The sequence below is a fragment of the Amblyomma americanum genome, chromosome 1 (assembly GCF_052857255.1).
Source record: "Amblyomma americanum isolate KBUSLIRL-KWMA chromosome 1, ASM5285725v1, whole genome shotgun sequence".
NCBI classification, from domain to species: domain Eukaryota; kingdom Metazoa; phylum Arthropoda; class Arachnida; order Ixodida; family Ixodidae; genus Amblyomma; species Amblyomma americanum.
Window position 1 is genome coordinate 71,624,763 of NC_135497.1, and position 24,497 is coordinate 71,649,259.

The 24,497-nt window shown below is 47.6% G+C and overlaps 1 protein-coding gene and 2 non-coding genes across 3 annotated transcripts in view; all 3 read left to right on the forward strand.

Moving 5' to 3' along the window:
- LOC144104625 (cell growth-regulating nucleolar protein) overlaps positions 1–24,497 on the forward strand; it is a 44,477-nt gene that overhangs the window by 11,029 nt on the left and 8,951 nt on the right. The gene's annotated exons all lie outside the window — the stretch shown is intronic.
- On the forward strand, positions 22,296–22,369 carry TRNAN-GUU (transfer RNA asparagine (anticodon GUU)). Its single transcript has one exon. It is a non-coding gene; the product is annotated as a tRNA-Asn (tRNA).
- TRNAN-GUU (transfer RNA asparagine (anticodon GUU)) lies at positions 22,613–22,686 on the forward strand. Its single transcript has one exon. It is a non-coding gene; the product is annotated as a tRNA-Asn (tRNA).

Consider the following 24,497-nt stretch of genomic DNA (forward strand, 5'->3'; position numbering starts at 1 on the left):
CTTTCTCCTGTACGCCGTGAGCCTTCATTGCACAATGGACACCATTCTACCTTACCGCCCTGATGCTTCCGAATTTACAACTCTTTCTCAAGCCGCAACTTATGCCGAAGAATGCCGACAGCTTGCCCGGTCCTTCACTTCTCACGCCCAGCAGCAGCAGAATGCACCCGTGATCCCCCTGTGCTTCCTTCCGCTTACCTTCCAGACTCTTTGGTCTGGCTCTGGGTACCCTCCTCAGGTCCCGGCCTTTCCTCCAAACTTCTAGCAAGCACCAGGGACCCTACCGTATTATTCAGCAGACATCCCCCGTCAATTACCGCATCGAACCCCGTACGCCATCCCCTGATCATCCTCGCTGAGGCGCGCCATTGTCCACACGACCCGCCTCAAACCATAATACGATCCCGCTGTCGTCACGTCGCCCTAGGCGATCAAGATGGCGCCTTTTCGCATGGGGGAAATTGTAAGACTGGTCCTCGGCTTTGGAATCTTCAAAGGCTGGCGCTTAGGAAGAAGACGACGAGAAGCGCCGAACGCTCCGTCCCTCGTGCGTGCTCTGGACTGACCGCTGCCACTTGGTCTGTATCTGGACTCTACGCTGATTGTTCGCGACGCAGTGCTTTGCAAGACGTTCCTTATTACATAACCAATTTAAATTGAAGAAATTTATTTACTAACTAGTTCACGCTTGAAAATTGCACTACCTGTAGAAATCAAGGCAAGCATTTTTGCACTCATAATAGTTGAAAAGCTCTCCTTTTTTTTTCGCTCACGAATACCTACGAAGCCTTGAGTGTGCCAGTTAGCTATAGACTCCAAAGTATTTCTTTTTCACCTTGTTTGATGTTAACAGGAAAACGACCGCGTCAGTGCCTAGTAAAATCTACTAGTAGTGTGGAACGTCATCAAAAACTTCAGAGAAGGGAACCTGGGATGAACTTGGGTAGTAAAGAGCCCGATGAAAATTTCGTCTGGTGATATATCACGCCAAAAACACGGAAACGCGTATCCACTGAGAAGCGTCAGAGGTTGCCTATCGTCACTCACTTTGGGTTATATAAGCGGGTTTGGGGCCTCGGAGCTAATAAAAGCGACAGAAGTAATGATGGAGATCATGAATACTGTTGCGATAATTCGCCTGTTTTACAGCACCCATCAGGTACTCCTTTGTCGCTTTGGTTCTGTCTTCAGCGCAATGCCTGGAGAAATGGCATAAGAAGCACGTCAAGCGGATGAAGACAGACTCAACAACGACTCACTTCAAGTGACTGCACAATAGGTGCCACGTGGCTGCAGCGCTCCGCAAGCTTACTTCGCTGCGCGCGCAATTTGACACAGCTATTAGGAAGAGTAAAAGAGAAGCCCTGTTGCGGCGGCAAAACAATTGTCGCGGGGCCAAGATTGATGCTCGTTCTTCAATTTGCCAGGTGGTGAGCAGCGCGACAGTGCCCGCAAATTGGAGGACCAGTGTAAGGAAGGCCGCCGCAAGGAGCGCGGGAGGACCAAGAAGCAGGGACCCACCCTCCGAGGAGCAAGGAAAGAGAGCGGGCACTTGAGGAGGGAGGCCATCCGCGGAGTACGGCGACAGGAAACAGGGCGCGCGACAGGCGTCCGCTGATGGACGACGTGCACTCTTGTCGGCCCCGGGCACGCGGGGAGGGATTCGCGGTGAGTGGGCCGCCGGTGCTGGTTGTGTCGCTTCGGCGCGGACGACGTGTCCGACAGCGACAAACGAGATTGATCGTCGAAGGTTCCACCCGTTGCATCACCTTCGGTGGGCGCCTGGCAGGCACGCGCTGCCTCCGGCCGCCGCATGCGCGGGGGAGGCAGGGCACTGGGACGCGCGCGAGGAAGCTCAACTGTGGATGGGAAGCGCGCCGAGTATAACTGTGTGTTTCTGGCAGCCGTGACATGCTAGTACTTCTCTGAATGTGGGTGTTTTCTCTGATTTGCCGGGAGCGACTCTTCATCTGCATCATTTCAGTGCCTGTCCGGAACAGACAGAACTTTATCATCGTCGCTTTCTGCGTATTATCTCTATTATTAGCATATTTTTCTCGAAAAATGTAGCTGCCTTCAACGTGGCTGCTTCTGAAATAAATATTCAGCCTGCCATTGAGCCGGGAAGGGACTAGTTCACTTTTGAAGAGGGCGCCTTTGGGCTGGCTGCAATTAACCCCATCTCCGATATATTTACAGATATCGCACTTTATATGCCTTGATGTATGCAATCTTACAAAAAAAAGTTCAAGAGAGAGAGAGAGAGAGAGAGAGAGAGAAGAGTTAGGTGTCTCCAACGATATGTCTGTCGCGCATACCTTTTATTACTTCTGTCATCTCTAAATTGGACAAAAAACGCAAACTGTAAGAACCCAATAGTTTCTGGCGTTTACTCCCGTGATGAATCAGCGAGCTTGTAAGGGTGTCTCTCTTTGCACAATTTATAAGAAGGTGCTGCAGAAATATTGTCCCAATAGATTATCAGCTAATATCTTTAATCTTTTCACTCTTTAACACTCCCGCGAGTCCCCCTGTTTCTAATGAACGCTTGATTTTCCTTGTGCTGTTGTTACAAGGAGGAGGTTAGTCATACAGACGGTTTGCACATGGCACCTGTGTACCAGCGCAAACATGTTTCAAAACTCATTCCTGCACTGGGATAAGCTTTAAAGTTTGAATTATTATCAACACCCAGGCGCCGGATTCGTTCAGTCGCATGCGCTCGTATAGACATCAGGCAGGATCATTACACTCAAGGAGGCGCAATCTCGCGTCACTACGGGCGTCGTTGCAGTCCCGGTTGTGCTTGCTTTCAGCGCAGACTATCGTCGAGAAAAAATTTGAAAAATCAGCGAACAAGCCTGTTGGTGGCTGAGGCTGGTTGTGCCGTTTCTCTTGCGCTAGGGGCACCGCAAAAAGTTAGCAATTTATGTGTAGACGGGTTTGCGAGGAGGTGCGAGGGGCGACCACCTGTTTTCCCTCTTAGAAATAGTTTACAAGAAAACCATACTGGTCTGACTTTCTTCAGCAAAAGACCACAAAGAAGTGGCGTAAGGACATGGTTAGAAAGCATGGCGGTGTTCTGAAATATGGATCGTCAGATAGAGCTAGCGTGAAGCAAGGACTTACGTTTACCATGTGCAAGTCTGCAAGCAATACTATGGATTAAGCATCATCAGGTAATAACACTATCATTCAAGTTATTCTCACATCAGTTTTAAAAGATCTCGAACTTAAAATATGAGAAAGAGCTATAAAGTGGAACTAACATGTAGCTTACTTTCTTTTTGTAACTTGAAAGTTGAGAATACTGGATAGGCACACAACAAAAAAGTATTCAAGAACTTATTTTCGTAAGGACTGCTTTCAATTTGTAGACTCGGCAAAGCTAGGAGCGTATTAAAAAAAAAAATCTTTCGATGAATGTTAGTTCGAATATGCTTTTTTTTTTCAGTCTTCACCAATACTAATTATGCAATCCGCTTTAGACAACGCGTTGGAACTGCACACCAGCGCTGTCAGAAAGTGGCGAATTAACAGGCGCCGGCATACTGCACAGTAGCTCTCTCCAGTTTATAGCAGGCATCCTCCTGATTGCAGCTCAGAACCACCTCGAACCAAGTTGTGTGGACGTCCTCCTCTCCGTGACGACGGCACCGCAGCCCGCCATGCGACGCGTAAAAGCATGCACTATGCGACGGTCGGAAAAAGGGACGCTCTGTTCTCCGCAGTTGTGCAACCGCGGTTCTCCTCTTTGGCAAAGAAGGCGCTCACATGCCGGAGCGGCCCACGGAGGGGGCAAGCCCCAAAACGTCGATCGATTCTAATCTAGGCCGATCCCACTGTCGTCCTCTCCATTGGATAGAGCGGCGCGCCCCGTACACACAAATGCGTCCCGCGCAGCCCGCGGAAAACGGCGTCGCGGCAGGGCTCTTCGGTCGCTTCGCGACGCCGCTCGGCTTTCCTGACAAGACAATTGGGGGACACGTGTCACCGGGAGAAGCCGAAGGAGCGCCATAGATTCTGCGGCCTGGTCGCACGTCGCCTCGCTTTTTCTCACCGCGCACCGCGGCTGCTGGGCGGCGCGGCGACGCCGGCCCTTTGGTTTTGTTCGGTTAATCTCCGAGTTCCGAGTGCCCCCTGGCAGCCGCCGAGCTGCGAGATCAGCGGCGTACTAGATCAGTGGCGCACTAATCGCCCTCTTACTCCCTTCACAGACTATTTCTAAGCTGGAGCGGGCACCTGTTGGGCTGACATAGATTTTTTTCCTTTTGCTATCGGCAAGCCGATCTTTGGTTGCTGCTTTGAGTTACAGGGTCACTTTCTTGCAGCACCAGTTGTCGTTTGATCCCCAGGAGTGTTTTGACCGGTTCTAGCTTATTAATGTTTGGTACATTGTCACGAGTGTTTTTTTCATATTCATACGGTCAAGGAGGCAATATTAGTTTATCTTACGTAAGCTACGAGCAATGCTTTCTTGCTAACTTCCCGTAGTTCACAAATGCATCGCCCGAGCAGTTAACACCGCTGTGAAAGGACGAATCCGACAGCTCACTTTATTTTGGTGTATCAAGTGCTTCTGTATAATTTGTGTTGGAGCGTGCACGTGTGTTTAAATACGTATTTTCGCTACAATGCTTTTCTATTGAGTTTTCTCTGCTAGTCTTTCGATCACCACATACGTCTCATGTTAATTTTTTCTCTCAAATAGTCGGTTATTTTAGCCTCAAGAAGATCACCACTGCCAAGAAGTTTTATTGCCTATACTAGATGTTTCAGGGAAGACTCAAAATAAAAAAAGGCTTTTTAGGGCAAAAATATGAGTTTTGAGGCATAGTATTGCCAGTGTTGGCGGACACCGGAAAGCCGGTGAAGCTGGCTAACTAATTTCTGATAACTAACTTTTTAACTATCACAGACGGGCAACTGGTTGCCATTAGAGATTTGTAGCCTGTCGTTAGTAATAGCCATATCACTTTTTAGAATTTCGAAAACGCGATTACCCTCGCCGCTGTGGCTCGAAAAAATTTGGCTGGATCGCGCGAAAATACACGCGCTTTCGAAAGCATGCTGGCAGAACAACAACTTGTCTAGTGCACGTAACTTGCCAAAAAAGGCAAGTTTTGTTGAGCCACTGCGCCAAGGGTAATCGTGTTTTCGAAATTATAAAAACTGATATGGCAATACTAACGACCGGCTGCAAATCTAATCTCAACTGGGTGCCTAACTCTACTAGTTCAAAAGTTAATTATTGAAAATTGTTTACCGAGCTTACTACTTATGACGATTCACTGGTTTTCTGATGTCCGCCAGCACTGGTAATAATATGCCGCAAAAGCGATATTTTTACCCTAAAAGGGCTATTTTTGAAAATTTCTGGAAGTGTTTGCTGCAGCACTCGATATACTGAATTTTGCCCCTATAAAGCGTACTTCATGCTTCGCATCGGTGCGTCAGAAGAAACCAACACACATTATTGGAGGCTGGATATTTTTATGGGAAAACTTTCTGCGGATTTTCAGTTTTTATTTTTATTTCAGAGGAAAACTGAAAATAAAGAAAACAACTGCAGTACGAAGTGAAAGCAATGTAGTCCGCCTCAGGGAAAAGAAAAAGCTGGTGCTATGAAATGTACCTTATGCGACTTTCCGCAAGCAAGCTTTTTCCGCGAGTCTCTACTGACCAGCAAGATGGCCGACAATGTGCTTCGGGTGGTCGCAACTTCACAGAATACATTTTTTTTTGCTTGGTGTTGCGGCGTATGTTTTATACTTCCCGCAGTGACCTATTACGCTTGTCGTTTAGCCTTTACAACCATTCTAGATAAAGCTCCGCCATATTAGTCACCTCTAATGTGTCGGAAAGCCAGCTTACGAAATTAATAATAATAATAATAATAATAATAATAATAATAATAATAATAATAATAATAATAATAATAATAATAATAATAATAATAATAATAATAATAATAATAATAATAATAATTGGTTCTGGGGAAAGGAAATGGCGCAGTATCTGTCTCATATATCGTTGGACACCTGAACCGCGCCGTAAGGGAAGGGATAAAGGAGGGAATGAAAGAAGAAAGGAAGTGGAGGGCTCCGGAATAATTTCGACCACCTTGGGATCTTTAAAGTGCACTGACATCGTGCAGCACACGGGCGCCTTAGCGTTTTGCCTCCATAAAAACGCAGCCGCCGGTGTAGGGTTCGAACCCGGGAACTCCGGATCAGTAGCCGAGCGCCCTAACCACTGAGCCACCGTGGCGGGTTACGGAAACTCGCATAATCTGAAAGCGCGGGGTGGTGAAGTTTTTAAATAATCTCCATTGCCTCCGTCATATAATGTTATGCCCCTGCGCCATTTAAATCCATAATCATCATCATCGTTGTCGCCAACATGTGGCCCAGACTTCAGAACTAGGCTGACTTCTAGCGCTAGGGCTGGGGGTGTAGTATTTTGTGAAATTAATTATAAGGTTCACGACTATGACGTGGTGTTTCTTTTTCTCCAAATATTCCTTTATACTGAAAAGTAAATGCCCGCTGCATGATTCGCAAGGATGACGCGAATTGAGCAATGAAAAGTAAGTAACACTATGACAGAAAAAAAAGAAAACTCAAAGAAAGAGGGGAAAAAAGGAGGCCTGAAACGAAAATGCATATAAATCACACAGGCTTGTTTTTTGTACACGATTCAGTAAGTTGGACACACGGCTCAATAGAATTCCGAGTACAACGCTGTGATGCTCATTTTGATTTCCCAGAAAATATACAAACATGGCAAAGAAAGAATAAACTGACATGCACTTGCATAATATTTAACGCGCGCAAGCACGCACCCCCCCCCCCCCACACACACACACACACACACGCACACACACACTAATTGCCTTTGGACTGAACTGAACCACTCTCAGGCCGTTCTCTCTTAATCTTATTTGCCAGACTCTAACAGTCACCTTAAAAAAAAATTAGAAGACTATTTTCTTTGTGCTACTACGCACCACTGCCTTGGTTATGTCCTCGGACTTTGCAAGGAACACAAGGAGATCGGTGTTCGAAATCAAATTTAAATGCGCACGCACAGTCGACCAGCCAGCTTACGAATACCAGCGCAGGGTCGAGTTAAGCCACCGTTCCCCGATTCGCGGGTTCAAGTTCGGGATGAATGAAATGGGAAACGCGCCCGATCACTATGCGGCCTTTGGTGCACCGGCGCTCGGAGGCCGACCAAGATTAATCCCAGCCTCCCGACCTCGGCTTTGAGTTCCCCCGCTTGCTTCGCGCTGGTACGGTTCGTGTCTTGTCTGCGCTGGCGTTATGTTGATGAGCTCAAAAAGCACATTTCTTGGCTTTCAAGCATTTTTGTCTGCGAATGACTTATTACATTTTCTTTCGAATAATATCTCAAGAAAGGATGCTACAAAAACATTCAGCTATCCTTAAATAACTTACCAACTTTTTAACCTTCCAGAAAAAGGTAGACAGACGTTGTGCAACGTTGTGACCGTTTGTTGCCTTTAACATTAAAATTTTTTCCCCCACCGGCTGACGCGTATCTGTTTTCTGTGAAGGAAAGCTGGTGAGCCGATTACATTTTAGCTGAATGTTTCGTGGTTCGGAGAAAATGATACAACCGATTTACTTATAAAGTAAAGCCTTTCTTCCTTATATATTCTAATGACACTGTAAGAAAAGGCAGCCTTTATCTGCGGACGCCGCAGTTTATCTACGCTTATCGAACATGTACTTGTCTCCTGCTCTCCCCGTTCCCTTCCAGCAATGACGCCTGCCGGTGGTACATGTTTTATGAAACAAATAAATATTACAGAACACAGATTTAATAACCTCTTATATAGAAATTGTGCATATGTGAAAATCACATATTTCATTTCACCTGATTACCGATATGAAGTAAAAACCACCGAATCCAGGGCAGTGGATTGATCATTGCATATGGCCCATTGAAACTTGGGGTAGAAGTAGAATAGATAATTTTTTGAAGCCTTTATTTGAATATACAGCGACGTTTAGAACAAAGACGTTGTTTACCTGGTAAAACTTCTAACAGACTTTATTGCCTTGTTCAGCTTTATTGCCGCATTCAGTACTCACGTAGAGCGCTGAAAGCTTCGCAGAAAAGAAACTTCAACTTAATTGTTCTTAGTTAATGAAGACTGAATTCTTTGCTTTCCCCACAACTTTCTTTGACTTCATGTAGCACTGGGCTCTGGGCTTGCCGTCACCCTATGCCACATGCTGTTTAGTCAAAGTATGCGCACTTTTCGGTGAACTGGAGGCCTTGTTGCGGGACTTGCTTTGTGAATTCTTGAATGAATTCTTTTTTTTTTCTCCTAGGATTAAGCTGGCTTGCTTACTTCACAAAAATGCATTGCAGGCAAAGCACGCTTTACAGGCAAATCTGAAGAAGGAGGTTTGAAACGTGTAAATTTATTAGTCCGTATATCTTGTCAAACAACGTTGCTTACGTTGTTGTCGCCCCAATTTTTTTGTTTCTTGCCGTTAGACGCACAGGAGATTTTACTCCGCCAGACATTTATTTTATTTTAAAGAATATTTCCTGTTTTGCTCTTTTTGCACTGCAGGGGACATTCCACCTTCAAATAGGTCTTTGAATAGAGGTGGCGTGCACATTTTTCATTCACGGTAATGAAACGAGAAGAACTGGTTAGCTGTTGTATATCCGTTGATTACACTACGATTGCGCGTGTGCGTTGTCATGAGGCGAAGTTGTTTGTTTCGGAATAGTGTAAACTCTTCGTGACTTCTTTTTAAACTTGGAATAGAGCTCACGTAAGTTTCAGTATAAAATCCGTGTTATTTCTGGCCCCGTATATAGCGCTTATTTTTGCAGATTTTTGCAGATTCCGCGCATTCGGCCTTAGAGTTGCCTTACAAGCGTGCTTTTCCCGCATACCATTGTTGTACAGTAAGCAAGCCAGCTCAATGTACATCGGTAATTGCTTGAACGGTAAAATGCGAGATATCGAAAGCATTGCGGTCATGTTCCGATATCACGCTTTTTGTTCAATGAGGTTGTAGCCCGCAGCCATCTGTTCACAATTCCCGATAAATTTTATGGAAAAATATATCCAAAAATTAGTAAATAAACAGCAAGGAAAGACAAAATGGCAATTTGAGCAATAATTTTCTGATGGATGGCGATGATTGCCAGCACAGAATTGTTACTATTGAGCTCCTTATTGACACTTTGAGCTTTTTCATATTCCCAGATTGCTTACTGGGTACTAGACGCGAAGGCAAACCATACCGCCAGGTGCAGGCAGTGACTCGGTAGCGTAGAAATGGTAGGCCGCGAATCGGAACCGCTAGAGAGTCTGCTGCGGCGGTGCCTTGTAGACTGCGTTCACTGTGCTGCGTCAGCAGCTTGCGGTGTTTGCAGTGGTCATTTCTGAACCAGGATAGGTTTCAGTCTTAACGATAATGCTTTCCATCAAATCAATCGAAGAAGGGGGAACAACTTTCCTTTAGCGCCGACTCTTTGTGGCCCATGCATATGCTACACGTGGCTGCTGTTGCAAAAATGATCCGTCACTCCTTCTTCAAAACTCTGTGGTTGAAAAAGGGCCACTTGTAAGGCTAATCCCGCACGTCCTTTCTCACCACCCACCTCCAAAATGGTATAGACACAAAGTTTTCGGTGTTGGCTTTTTTTTTCCTTGAGATAGGCCTACGGGGCTAGTAATCCTGAAAATGAGCTGAAAAAACCATTACGTAGCGTGAATAATAATAATAATAATAATAATAATAATAATAATAATAATAATAATAATAATAATAATAATAATAATAATAATAATAATAATAATAATAATAATAATAATAATAATAAACTGGAGCGGACACTTAGGCTCCGCCTTTAGAATATGAAGCGATAGCGTTAATGGGTTAGTGTCCACGTATGCGGAATCGGTCGTTCTCCACGTTACATTCATTGCATTGCACATTGCATTTTTGCCCCAGTGGAAGATCCAAGAGTGATGTTTGAGAAGCCTGTTCGCTTGACAGCATCGACCGTGCCGGTTTGCTGACGGGAAGCGTCGAGGCGGAAAACAAAGAGGGAGGAGGGTGGACAGGATCGTTCCTGCCCCCGCGCCGCGGGGAGCTGTTAGCCTCCCGGCCGCAGTCGAGAGCGCCCCCGACTGTGGCGCAGGTCAGGAGTCTCTGCTGCGGCGCTCTTCTGTCGGGGCGGCTAACGAAGCTGCGGCCGCGGATGCCGCGTGGACAGGTTTGCGGCGCGGCCTGTTCGCCCCTGAAAGCCCGGGGGAAGTAAGACAAAAGGCGCGGGGTTCGGCGGCTGGCTGGGCCCCGGCCTAATTGCGTGGGACGTCAAAGGGAGGCCGACAGCAAGACGGGCGTTTTTGAAAGCGGCTGCTTTTCAAGCTCCCTCCCCCGATCCGGGTAATGGAAGCGGCTCCTGTTTTGTCCGCATTGTGCGCGCCAATACAATCGGCCCACGAGCGGTCTGCTAATTGCGGTGAGGACGGCGCTGGCGCGTCGGGCCCGGGCCCCGCAGTGTCAAGCGCCGGGCCTCTTTAACCCGATTTAAAGGTGGGCGCGATTGCGCACGTTGACACGCCGTCGCCGGCGGCGGGCCCCATTAGGCGGCGCCATTAGGGGCGGTTGCCAGGTCGACGGGCCGCTAATGGGTGGCGCGGGCCGCGACACGGGCCGACACGACAGGCTGTCACTGCGCGCTCCGCAATGAAGACAAATCGGCTGACAGCTCTCTGCGCGATTTATTGGACGGGCCGCCATTTGACCCGATTACCTGGAATTATGCGACGGCGCCGTTTGTCAGGCGGCCGGACGCGCCGCCGATAGGGAGGCCCTCGGGGAGCGCTCGCTGACGGCGCGTTTATCTCGCCGATTCGGTTACGGCCGCCGGCTGCTGCAGCCCTAATTGCGGCATCGATCGGCTGCCCGGGCCTGGGGCGCCGCCCCCTTCGGCCCCAGAGATTAGGGCTCCCAAATCCGGGGATTCGATTACTCCCGCGGATTACGCGCCATCAGCGCCGGATGGCGGCTCGTCTACCTGTCCCCGCGCCCACTCGGCCCGGCAGCTCATTTTCCGCCTGCGCGCCCCCGGAGATGCGCTTCCGCGGCTGAATCCCGGCGCCTCCCGCTCCGAGAGCATCCCGCAAATGCCCCGATAAAGCCGGAGACGCAGCCTGCGCCGCCATCTTGTTGTTCCTTGTTCTCCATCCCGCTGCTGCCGTTTCCGCTTATCCCGGCCCATCTTCTGGGCGCCAAGTGCGGCCGAGCGCATTTCGCTGTCGGAGGATGAAAAGAGAGATGCGAGATACGTGTTGCTCTCGAGCGGACGCGCCTCTTCCCTCCGTTCTGTTTTTTTTTTCCTCCGCGCGCCAAAAGCATTCCGCGTCGCAGGAAGCGCGCTTTCCCGCGGGCCTGCTTCTTCGACCGCACACCTTTTTGCCTAACGCTCTTACGCGCGTCGAGCCACGTCTCTGTAAATAACCGCGCCTGCGCCGGCCGGAACCGCCCGCGGGCCCGGCGTGCGCCACCGCCGTCGGCCAGCCGGGGAGCGCGCGGCCAGTGGCGGAGCTGCTTTATGTGCCGTGTACTTGATTCGATTCCCCGTTACGCGCTTTAAAAGGGCGCTCCTTTGTGCGGCGCAGAGAAAGCCATCAACGTCGCCCCTCCGGCAAACATTAAATCAAGGGCTCCCATTGTGCGTACGCCGTGTACGAGCTGTCAGCAATAACGCCCCCCCCCCCTCTCTCTCTTTCTAAACAGCGCGCTGTCTCTTCATCTCGCCAGGCCGCAATCGATAGCCGGGAGAGGGGAGCGCGCTCCGCTTCGCTTGACATCGCCTCCCGAGAGGCGACGCTTCTGGCGGCAGGCACGCCTTCGCTCATTGCTTTCCCATTGAGGGCCCGGTGAAACTGGCCGGCCTTCTTTCGCCTCCTTGCACATCTCTCTCTCCTTTCATTCGCGAGCGTGCCCGGGCTTCTCTCTCGCGCGACGCTTTGCCGAGCTTCAATTCGCGGAAGGCCGCTTTTAACTGTTCGTAATTACCCGTGTTTGGTCCGCGGGGACGAGTGAGGCGCCTGTTGTGTTTACGTATCTCGCCGTTCGCCGAGCCGAATCGAAGCAGCTTACGAATCCGTACTCACCTCGCCTGCGCAGACCGCAGTGCGGCGAGATTTCCCGCCTCGGGTAAACGCGGAGAGTCGACTATTGACTGTGCGCGCGACTGGACGCCGTCTCAAATACGCCACGGTTCAGCAAACAGCGGCGCATACTTCAAGTGTAATCAGACCGGCGCTTCTCACTCGGTGCCTTCAATGTTTCGGCTTAGGTTTTGCTTGGCGTTTGCACGGCCTTCCTGTTGAAAGGGTACCCGTATCTGGAAACAACAACAACAAAAAATTAATCTGCGGCTAACTCTGCGAAGCCACGTTTAAACTTTTAAATAAAGTGCACCCGTAGAAAAGTTTCTTCTGGCAATATGATATAAAGGAAAAAAAAGCAGCTATAGGTGAGCAGTAGTGTTAAATATTTGCCGTTATAACATAGAAACCTTGGTTCATGAACATTAGCGCCCTGGTGAAATGCGGATCACTTGTGCGCTAGACCTCCTTTAGGTATGAGAGTAGAACGTGAAAGCCAGCCTCACTTAGACGGGGACTAATTCGAAAGGAAAAGAATGTTGTCATAGCTACGTCGTTTTGGAAAGTGGCGTAAAAATTTAAACCTTTTCTAATGAAACATCTGTAACGCATTAATTTCTTTCAGCCTTATATTGTCAGTTTTTTATTTTTCTACTGATTAATCATAATGTTTTAATGCAGCAAATGCTGCTAATACTTATCCATTCGTTTATTAATAAGTTTTTCACTCATCCTTCACTGAGCAGTGCAATTAACAGGAAAATCTTAGTAGCTGCATCGAAGATTTTGCTTATATTTTATACCAATGGCGTTCAAAGCTACTGCGCCTTAGCTATACAGGTGCTGCGAAAAGGTTAATTCTTGGAAAATTAAAACGAACAAAGTGAAAAAAACTGATTACGCAAGCATAAATCTGACTGAAAGCCTTGCACGGTCGAAACTCGCTTGCTTAATAAAGTTTTCCATCCATCCATTCATGACTGAAAGCCGCCGCGGTCGTACAAACTCTGTGAGTTGATGTCAATAGAAAAATTTAATCACTGAACTCGGCGGAAAATTGCCACTTTACCGCATGCGCCAAGTCGACAATACACGCGTGAAGTTTTAAGTCTTGTGGTTGAAATGCTTTCAGTAACCAGTTGAGAGCTTGATATTAACTTCGGTAAATAAAAATAAGCGGGAGCATGCTCATTTCAATTGAGTGAATTTCCACTTAAACGAGCATTGTCCCAGGGCTCCCTGAATTTTATTGAACTTCTTTTTCACTGCATTTCTGTTTTCACGCGTGTTTGTTAATTTTCGCATGTCTATATTTCTCTTGCCTCAGTTGTTCACATTTCCACTCCTCCAAATCTTTATATCTTTCTTTCTGTATATATATATATATATATATATATATATATATATATATATATATATATATATATATATATATATATATATATATATATATATATATATATATATATATATATATATATATATATATATGTGTATGTTTTTCTCTTGAGCTGCATGTTCTCATTTCCCTAAGCTCTACATCTACAATTCTGCACATCGCAAATTTGCTGCATATTTGTTTCAAAGATATAGCATGTAGCAAAGATCTACATTTCACCTTTTTCTGCCCCTCATACCTTAGCGCCCCCACATCTAATTTTCTTGACATCCTCGATCCTAGACATAGCGAATTTTCTCTACATATGCTTGTCTCCACTTCCCCATGCCTCGATGTCTCCCATTTTACATGCCTCATGTCGCACTTGTCTACATCACCAATGCCTGGTCTCTCTATCTCTCTTGTGCGAAAGCAGTTCTACTCCGTCCTTGCACAGCAGGCCTTACACGGCTGTGCGCGATTATCACGTGTTGCGCTTAGAGCTGTGCACGGGTCACAATTCTGAGCCCACGCCCTGCCCGGGCCCTACACTACCACAGGCGGCCCGGCCCGGCCCGACGCTAAAGAAGCCTGAGTTCGCCCGGCCCGGCCCGGCTTGGCCTTAGGCTGGGTTAAGGACAGGCCCGGGCCCGGGCCGACCTGCAATAAAGCGACACCGACACAAAAAGAAACAATATCAGTTGATGAAGGGTTAAGGCAACCCATTGATGAAGGGTTAAGGCAAGTGCGGCGCTCCTGCATTATGAATCCGGCAGCGCTGTAGTTTCGTTCACTGCTTGAAGTTAGATTCCTTTTTTGATGAATAAATACATTGCACTTCCTGCTGCACCTACATGCGAAACGACAAGCATACTTTCGCATAAGGTACGCAGTCGAGATCGGGGAGCCCGACCGGCCCGTCTGAGACATAGAAAGCCTGGCCCGGGCCCGGACCAAGCCCGAGTGAGAGAATCTCCAAATGGCTCGAGCCCGGCCCGCGGGCCGGTCCGGGCTTTCGGGCCGGCCCGAGCCCATGCACAGCTCTGGTTGCGCTGGCGGGCAAACCGGAAGGACTCGTCTGGCCGCCTCCCTCGATGGGACTTGCTACTCCAATAATTCGACATCACCGCGGTCTACAATTCCGGGCGCAAGCACTCCGACGCAGGCTGCCCTTGCCCCCCCCCCCCCCCTCCCCTCGACGCACCTACGAAGGAAGACGGTGACGACGCCTTCCTGACACCGTTATGAGAAAGTGATTTCGCATGACAGCACCGCACGGACCCTGCGCTCCAACGCTTTGTTGAGTGAGCCTCCCCCATTCTCCCCACCCCATGAGCCGCGGTGGAAGTTGCGGTGGCTGCTGCGCAGTCGCGCTATCAGCGGGCGGGGAGCGGGGGGGTCTGCAGCTGCGCGCGGGGAGTGGGAGGGGAGGGGGTGCTGATTCCGTGCGTTGACGGAGCAGCTGCGCAAAGGATTTCCCTTATTGGCCACGAGATCGAGTAGAGTCGCCACCTCACGGCGCAGCGGCGAACCCTCCATAGTGTGGACGCCCGTTCGCATCGTCTGCTAGCCGGCAGTGTTTATATGCGCTTACGGCATACATTCCTCGTGACTTTTGTTGGTTTCGCGGTTTTAGTGACTCCTATTTTACATGCCTGCTTCTTGCGCTGCAATAAATCTTGTTTATATCGAGTACGTAATGCTGGATCATGACATCGTCCATCGGCCTTCGGCGCGGCAAGTTTTTTGCCGCGCGGCGTCTTAAACACAGCGACGATGGCGTTGAGTTCCTTGTCGAACCAGAACGAAGAAGTCGCTGTCGTCCATACAACTAAATGCAGGCCCCCAGCGATTGTACTTGTACATTGCTGTCAGCAGTTTGAACGATCCATTTTATGCCTTTTATCTGCATGATCAAGTTGAGTTTTTCTTCTCGCTATGGTAATTGGTTTCGTGAGGCGTTTATATATTCTTTATTGCTGTTAAACTTAAAAACTATAAACACCAAATTTTTGCTTGCGTGTTTGGTTCTTTCAAGCGATGCGTTAGACATTCGTATACATGGAACACACTGTGGGTTTTGTATGCGACCGCTAAATAATTCACAATATTTCTTCGACCGCAGCGGCCGCGTTTCGATGGAGGCGAAACGCATAGGCGCCCGTGTGCTGTGCACGTTAAAATCCCCAGGTGGTCGAAATTATTCCGGAGTCCTCCACTACCGCATCTCTTTCTTCCTTTATTCTTTGACTCCCTCCTTTATCCCTTCCCTTACGGCGCGGTTCAGGTGTCCACCGAGATGTGAGACAGATACTGCACCATTTTCATTCCATAAAAAACCAAATTTTAATTTTTTGACGCTCTTACGGTGTCGGTTTCATCGACCGAACGACGACTGGGACGTCAAGTTGATGTTTTGGTTACGCTATCCGCTAGAAAGACTGCACTATAATCACTGACAGGTCATTATTTGTCATTTTAGATCTTGGAAGAGGCTGAATTAAAGGTCGTAATGACTTAAAACTACATACCGGCGACTATATTACACTTTTTCTAGTGGATCACGTGACCAAAACATCAACTTGCCGCCACAGTCATCGTTCGGTCGATGAGAACGTAACAGCATGAGAGAAGAAACTGAATTGTAAATTATTTAGCGGTTGTAGGCAAATACCACCCGGTAATCCATGTATTCCAATGTCTACCGCATCGTTTGACAGAAGAAAACGCGCAATAAAATAAGGTGTGTATAGTCTTTAAAGTCTATTGTGCATCCGTCACGTCGCAATAGTGAGAGAATTTTGTTCTAAAAAACTGCGGAAACGTATGAAGATTCTTATCAGGGCCAGCACGTAAAAGAAACAGCAAATATTACCGGGCAAAACTGGATAAAGGTACGCCATTGTCGGCCAAGTAATGTTGGTATTCGGCGAAGTGCGAGTGTCCCCGCCTAAACACATTGCTCCTGAGAAGTAAAAATTAAGAGAGAAATACGAGCATTACATATACTATATCAGGCTTTGGAGCGGAATACGATATCACTGAATCTTTCCTTTCATACGTGGCGGTGTTTATTTGCCGAGGAGAACTAGATTTAATAATCGCACTAATACGAAGATTATCGATTTTTTTTTCGGAACAGCGAAATAAACATGAAGGAGGTTTTATTTTTGATACTTCGTTTCCAAATATCCCCCAATTTTAATTTTGTATAAGACTTGAACTGCCAATTATTATAGGGCCAAAGAAATCTTCATTTCCTCAGTACTCCTTTCACAGGCAGAACCGCACTCACACGCAGTGATCTGCAGCGTCTTCGCAACGACTAATTCGTAGCTTGCACATCAAGGTATAAACAAAATAATCGCTGAAATATTAAGTTTTGGTGCCCGTAATACTCCTGTCACTCGGCCAAACTGTCATTTTAAATGAATCACACTCGCGTTCAGAGTCATTCGCGCAGCGTTACGCGATTAACTTCCCTGAAATTGGCTGCAAAAGTCATAGCCTCGCAGTAATTTCGCCGAGCTCACTCCACTAAGCTTAACCATTCCTCACACGGTACACGCTTGAACAGTCAGCTTTCCTGTGCGGCGAATATTCTTGTCCAATGCCGGCGTGATTTACTTTGGGGAATAGTTGTGAGAAGTGCTCGTGTCGTCTAGCCAGACCGGATATGTGCTCTAACCATCTGTGGACACACCTGCCGGGCGGTGCGGCGCCAACGCTGCATTTCATCCGCTTAATCTTCGACTGAAGAACGCCATAGTGAACCAGACCGTGCCTCTTTTGAGGCACGTCATGGTAGAAAGTACCTGCGCCTCTTCGTGGGCTCAGAAAATGATAGCACAGCAATTAGTGTATCGTCCCGAAGTTCATTCTGTCTCTGCGCAGTGAAGCGCCTGTCGTGGAAGACAGGCACAGTGGCGCCGCCTTAGAAAAATATTGGAGGGGAATCGCATGAATAGTACGTTGCTGGAAAAAGTACATTTAGAACGGCACTTACCTTCTAACTGTAGCACCATGTCGCCACAGTGACACTTCACGAGGCGAAATGCATCCACTGGCAGTCAGTTATAGTAAATTTGCCTGCCTGACACCAGCACAACTAATCACTGCTGTGGCGCAGGCAGTCGCGCGCTCATTGGTGAAAAGGCTAAGAAAAAACTCACAGGACGGTTACGATTGTGTAACGCGAGATTCAGCGATAGCTATTTATATCAAATTTATTTCTGCCTTGAAAATGTACAGACAGCGGAGGCGCAGAAAAAGCTGTAAGATACAGCTTGACAAAACCGCAGCCCCCTTTCTCTTGGCAGAGACTTGACAGCAAGGCTTATAAAACAAAGGCAGTTGGTGAACGTATTAACAGGTATACAATAATGAAACTACAAAATAAAGTGAAACAGCATTATACAATACTGATTCGACATTCACACTCGATAAACACAGATCGATAGCAAAGAATAAGAATAAACATATTCTACATGTCAACGTACATAGCGCGCAAATATTTTTTTGACGAACTAAAGAGGTCAAAATTTTTACATGCGTATGTATTTAAAGGGACTATGCAGTAAATTAATTGAGATTACGTAAAGCAGACGAGAGATAGGCATTCGATCACTCGTCACCCCAGTCAAGAATTTTTGAGCTAGCATCAATAACAGCGAAGATATAGACGATTAACAATTGCGCTCCTCCTCTCCCCCCTCAACTCGTACACGAGGAGCACCAGAAAAAAATAAAGAGAAAAGATCTGGGACTGGGCCCCGCCCCTGAATACGTCATCCGCTGACGTTTATTTTGCAACTTCCGGTTGTCGCTCCTAGCCCCACAGCAGCAGCGTCGGCGGCGTGGCGGCATCTCTCCGGTCTCTTCTCCTTCCTGGATTGCGGCGCTCGTCGGGTTTCTTTGCTTGTCATCTGTGGTAATTAGCACTAATAAACCCGAACCTGGAGGTACGACTGCTCGCTTTTACGGCCGCGTTGGGCATCGAGCCCTATGCGAGCGCACGAAGAGCCGTGCGAGTGGCTCCGGAACTCCCGACAGAAGGAGGCGGCAGAGGAAAATTGAAACCATATGCGCGAAGGCAATGCCCTGGCTCACGCTTGCCCGAGAGGCTTGCGCGGCGGCACGAGCAGACGATTTTCACGGCTACCGGAAGTGTGCTCGTGACGTCGTGGCTGCCGTGGCTCCAGCGAATGAGAGCGTGTGGTGGCCTGTCGACGTCATGATACAGTGACGTCTTTGTTCACGATTTTAGTTCCAAAATCGGTCACTGCGAGTACACCAATCGGCCCGCGAATTTTGAAAAACACGGTTTTTAAAAGGTTATAATAAATTGCCGGCTCAGTTCTGAAGACTCATACTTGGTGTGAATGCTTCTTAGCATCATTTGTAAGCATTGAAAACATGTACAAATGACTTTTTATTCGTTGCATAGTCCCTTTAACAGTATTTAACAGGGAAGGAAGAGTGAATTGCAGGCGTTCTCTACCTGAATTTATTCGAGGAGTCGGGACTACCCAGGTCTCCGCATACGTTTTCGTGTTGCTGGCTTCCCGGGCATGTAATTCAGCAAGGTTACGTATGTAGTTTACATTCATACGTGTTTCTAGTTTAAACGGGATACTTAGACGATATTTACACAAGTTGTGAATTTTTACCACACCACTTTGTAGAATGAGAGCCGCGCTTGGAGAGTCCCAGGGGACATTGTAAATAAGACGAAGGAACTTTTTCTGTGGAATATAGATACGTTGAAGACAGCTATCCGTGGCTGTACCCCACACTAAGTGGCAGTAGTTTAAATAGGAGTAGGAAAGGGAATTATAGAGGAGTAGCTTTATTTTTCTTGGAATAACATATCTCAGCCGACTTATGACCCCGGTTAGTTGAGCCAGCTTCGTTGCTATATGGTCCACATGGTGATCCCAAGTCGTGTTGGAAGAAAAAACTATTCCTAGACATTTAAATTGTTCAACCAAATCTATACACCGCGAGCTTAGTTTAATCTCGGTGGAGGAAGGAAGCACTTTATTTTTAGGACAAAAAATAACAGCTTGTGTTTTATTATCATTTATACGCATACATTTGGATTCAGACCATTTTTGCAATACAATCATGGTGTCATTGCATTCCTAAACAAGGAGATCAAGATCATTTCCAGTAAAAATAAATGCTTGTGTCATCAGCGTAGATAATAAATTTCACAGCGGAGTTAATGTTAGAGATATCATTTATATACATATTAAAGAGTAATGGTCCCAATATACTGCCTTGTGGGACACCAGAAGAAATATGTTTAATTCAAATTTCACATTGTCTATGCATACAGCTTGTTTTTTGTGCGATAGATGTGATTTGAGAAGCATCTGGGTCTGTCCTCTGATACCATAACACTATAAGTTTTTTAGGAGTATACAGTGATTAACTAGATCAAATGCCTTCGAAAAGACTACGAAGACGCCAATAACGAAGGCCCTCTTTTCAAACACCTTCTTTTCAGGGAATTAAGTATTGGGTATATTTTGAGGTAGAAAGGGTACAGAGACCTCATATCGCGCTGGTGTTGTGGTCAAGTGATGCAACCCCTACACTGGCAGGCGGCTGTTCCAAACAGTGCCACCCGATGGGTGGTGGGTGGATGTCATTAACGCACCCACCGGTTACGCCGACGGCGACGATGCCGGACGACACCGGACGACTACGACGCGCAAGCCAGGGACGGTCGCCGAACAGCCGTCGCCGTGAAAACAAAACTGCTTTACGGAAGTGTGGCGCAATAAATATATCAGGCCCGTGAGCGGGGTACAAGGAAAATGCACGCCAAAACGTGAGAAAATCACAAGACGAAGGCTATGCGGCTGCATGCATGGCAGTCACGTGTTTTCCTACAATCTGCGCTTCTATTACGTAGCGTGTGCCGATTCTACGCTTTTCTGTGTACAATCGAAACATTTTGTATATATCACTCATACATTGCAGAGGGCACGTTTTCTTCGGCAGAAAACCCTCCGTAAACTTGGAAGTGAACCGCCGCGCGTATGTTTCAGCGGCCGCCGCCTGCTGCAGATCCACACTAGTGGAGCGACGGTTTTTCCTCTGATTTTTCAGCTTTACTGGTGAAGTATCACTTTCGCGCTAAAAACAACAGAAAGCAATAGGCAGACCTATGCTCGCATACACCTGCCTCGCTTAGGCAAATGGAATCAAGCCTTTCGGTCTAGTCGCTTCATATCGGACTAACTTTATCTGGTCGGAATAAATGCAAGTGTATCACTTAGTCTCTACACCCTGCTCACTCCTCCCCTCATGGAACGAACGTTGAGGGAGCAACGCTTCACAGGAACAAGCTTTGAATTGGAAAGGAAGACAAAGAACCGCAGCAGAAATCCAGAAGGAGCCGCAGGGCCTGGGATAACGTGCTCTGCATTGGGACGCCAGCGATGGAAGGGTCGCTGCACCATCAGGGAAGCCAGATCATGACACTGTTTGGACGCAACAGATGAACAGCGGATCAGAAGTATACCTGAAACTTTTGAGCACTGTTTTGTCAACCGCAAAAGCGTCGTATTGTTTTCGACGTGCTGCAAAAGACGCTAATGAAAAACTTTGATTTAAATTCCTACAGTATCCCATACCTTGTGTTTACTGAAACAGATTACGAACCCTACGACATGATCTTCCTGATTTAACTCCACAGCCTGTGGGAAACGGGCATATTGGACAGGAACACTGAACCTCTTGTTTAACCCTTAAGCCGTTTTAACCGGATGATGCTCACTTAAAAGACATTTATGAAGAAAGTGCCTTTTCACCGCCTGGTTGCCGTTGTTTATACATTGCCTATCCTTGACGTCTTTTTGGTAGTCTTGTGTTTTCTATCAAGTAAGTGCAGCGTGCCACTAGCTAAGTGGTTTGTAATATATAGTATAGCCCATTCCTGTTCACAAGCGCATGTATTAAATGCCATGTGAGAAAGGAAGAAAAAATTTCCATGGCACAAATGTCTACGACGTTCGCATGTTACCCGAAAGGTCATAGGCTCGAGCCATGAAGGGGCCGAGCGCATATTTTTGTTTTTCTTTCACCCCCATCTTTCGTTTTCAGTTCTTTTTCTGGAGTCTTTTTCTTTTGAGCTACACTGGCCGAGGTTGAGCAGTTCGCGTGGCTCCTGGAGAACCGTTCTGCGCATGCGCGAGAAGCAGGGACGTCACACGGCGCACAGATGGCGCGCCGGAGCCGCCGTCGCCGCGCGCGCCTCGCCGGTCTGCGCATTCCAGAGGAGTGACGTGATAGCCGCGGCAGACGCACTGGCGCCGGCGCGTGCCCAGCTGTGCGCCTCTGTTGCGCAGTAGCCAAGTCTGACGCTGCGCCGGAGCCCCTTGATAGCGCCTCTCATTTTGTGCGCATGCGCAGTGGTATTTGGGTGTTATACATATAGCGGGGCGTTTGCCAGTGTGGTTTAGCCATGGAGAAGGAGAGCGAAATTGCTGCTCAGCGGCTCGGCGTAGCTCACGCTACGTATATCCTGGCATAGCCGAGCTAAGCCACTGCTAATTCTTTTCTATGTTGCCTTGTCCTGTGTTGTTCAAGAAAGAGGAAGCTTTTGTACTAGCTTGTTTTTCAGTTTTTTTTGCATCCTCATACCTTTCACTTCAAAATGAACAATGTAAAAACTTTCCAAGCTTGCTCAACTTCTACAGTCAAATTGTACTCTGCCGACGCTCAGCCTCCGTGGCGCAATCGGCTAGCGCATTCGGCTGTTAACCGAAAGGTTGGAGGTTCGAGCCCTCCCGGGGGCGTGCGTGTCTTTTTTGTACTTCTCTTACTTTCTATTTTTACGGGTGAGCGCTTGTCTTCTGCCTATGTTTCACCGTTATTTTCTTCTTCTGCTCTGCCTTGTCCATCTCTTCAAAAATGAGGAAGATCCTGCCCTGTGCTTCTTTTGCCGTTTTTGCATCCCCACTTCCTTCAGTTCAAAAATAAACGTCAAACTTGCCCAGTTTGCTGCACTTTTTAAGTCGAGTTCCCTCTGCTGGCACTCGGCCTCCGTGGCGCAATCGGCTAGCGCGTTCGGCTGTTAACCGAGAGGTTGGAGGTTCGAGCCCTCCCGAGGGCGAGTATACAGTTTTTGTATTCTTTTCAACCCCTCCCTATTTCTATCTTCAGCGGTTTGCATCGCTTGCTGCTCATGTTTGGCAGTTCTTTTCTTCTGCTTCTCTGCCTTGTCCATCTCTTCAAAAAATTGGGAAGCTCGCGTCCTGTGCTTCTTTTTCTGTTTTCTGTATCCGTACTTCCTCCAGTTCAAAAATGAACGGTATCAAACTTACCCAGTATAGTCTACTTCTACAGACTAATAACCCCGTCATACAGCCAGTTTTAATGGCCATCGAATTGAGGGCCTTCGAAATTCTCAATCGCCATCGAACTGGGAGGGGTGCGCTGCTTCTACACGTCAAATCCCAATGGCCATTGAAATGGTTCTCGTATCTTACGCCAAGCTTGTGGGGCGCCACAATCGCTACTTTAGGTTTTGTAAAAATAAGAAAAATATTTGATAAATGTATTCTAAATGCTGAATTACAAGCATACGCGCATGTCGTTTAAAATCATTCTAATTGCACGTACGCGACGGACAGATGCAGACAGGTGCGGACACTGCCTTATCCACTCTAATACAAGAGGGGCCAAAACCAAGCCAGTCCAACTGCGTCGGAACGCTGCTTCGTCAGGCTTAACACCTGGGAAATCGCCTTTATATCTAAAAAACAAAAGCTATTTGTCTCTTGAAACTTTATGCGAGGGTAAGAATGCGCAAATCGAAGGCGAATACAACAGTTAAGAACACGATATTGCTTTGAGGGATTAGCGACGAAGCTGTTATCGCTGTTATCGTTGTCAACGCTAAGTACGCAAGCAAGGCAAAGACCGCAACGCAACATTAATGCACTTAATGCGCTTAAAGAAAGTCTGATACAATTTTAAATTTATGGTGCAGTGTGCTCGCATTAAAGTTTAGGCGAAAAATGTTCGTTCATGCTTTTGTACCGCGAACGTATCGTGTACGAAAGTGCGTTTGGCGCCGCTCGAAGCAACGCTAGCAACCTTGGGCAGCGTTCGAAGGCCTTCGAAATCTCGATGGAGTTCCGCGCTGCTCCGTTGACTCGATAGACTATTGACTCGATGGCCATTGAAATTGCTCGTGTAGCTGCGCTAGATCGCCTTTGAGTCGATAGACTATCGGTTCGAGGGCCTTGGAAATGCCCGTGTGACAGGGGTATAATTCTTCTCTGCAGACGGTCAGCCTCCATGGCGCAATGGAGTGCACTTCCGGCCGCCACAGAGCACGGACATATTATCGTGAGCTCCGTCGGTGCGGTGTCCGCGGCACAATCTTGCTGCGGAAGCAGTGTTTTGCTGCCGTAGTTAAGGTTATCAGGTTATACTTCCAAGTTTTCCAACAGTACGAATCGTGTTGAACACGATTTTTACGCATGCAGCCCCGACTGCGAGGCCATATCCCGTCAAGGACTTCAGAGACACTTTGCTTCAAGTTGGTGCGCTCTCCGAAGTGGTCGCTCTGGGGGCGTATAAAAAAATCACGTCTGGCCCGTTACTTTGAAGAGCGCCGACGCATCGGAGAAACTACTGGCGGCTACATATATGAAGGTAAAGTGCCGGCTTTTCTCCCTGATTAATTGACCCAACCAACCAGGATGTGCGCCTCAAAATTCACTGAGTGCTGCGTGGCGTTAGCGACGACGACGTCTGTGCTGCTCTGCTGCCGTACGGCAATGCGTCCTGCGTTTCAAAGGGGCATTGGCGAGCTCTAGGAGTTTCGGACAAATGATCTACTACGAGAGCTGTGGCCCTCAAGTTGAAAAGCGGAATCGCGATAGATGACATTCCGGACCAGCTGAAAATAGCAGG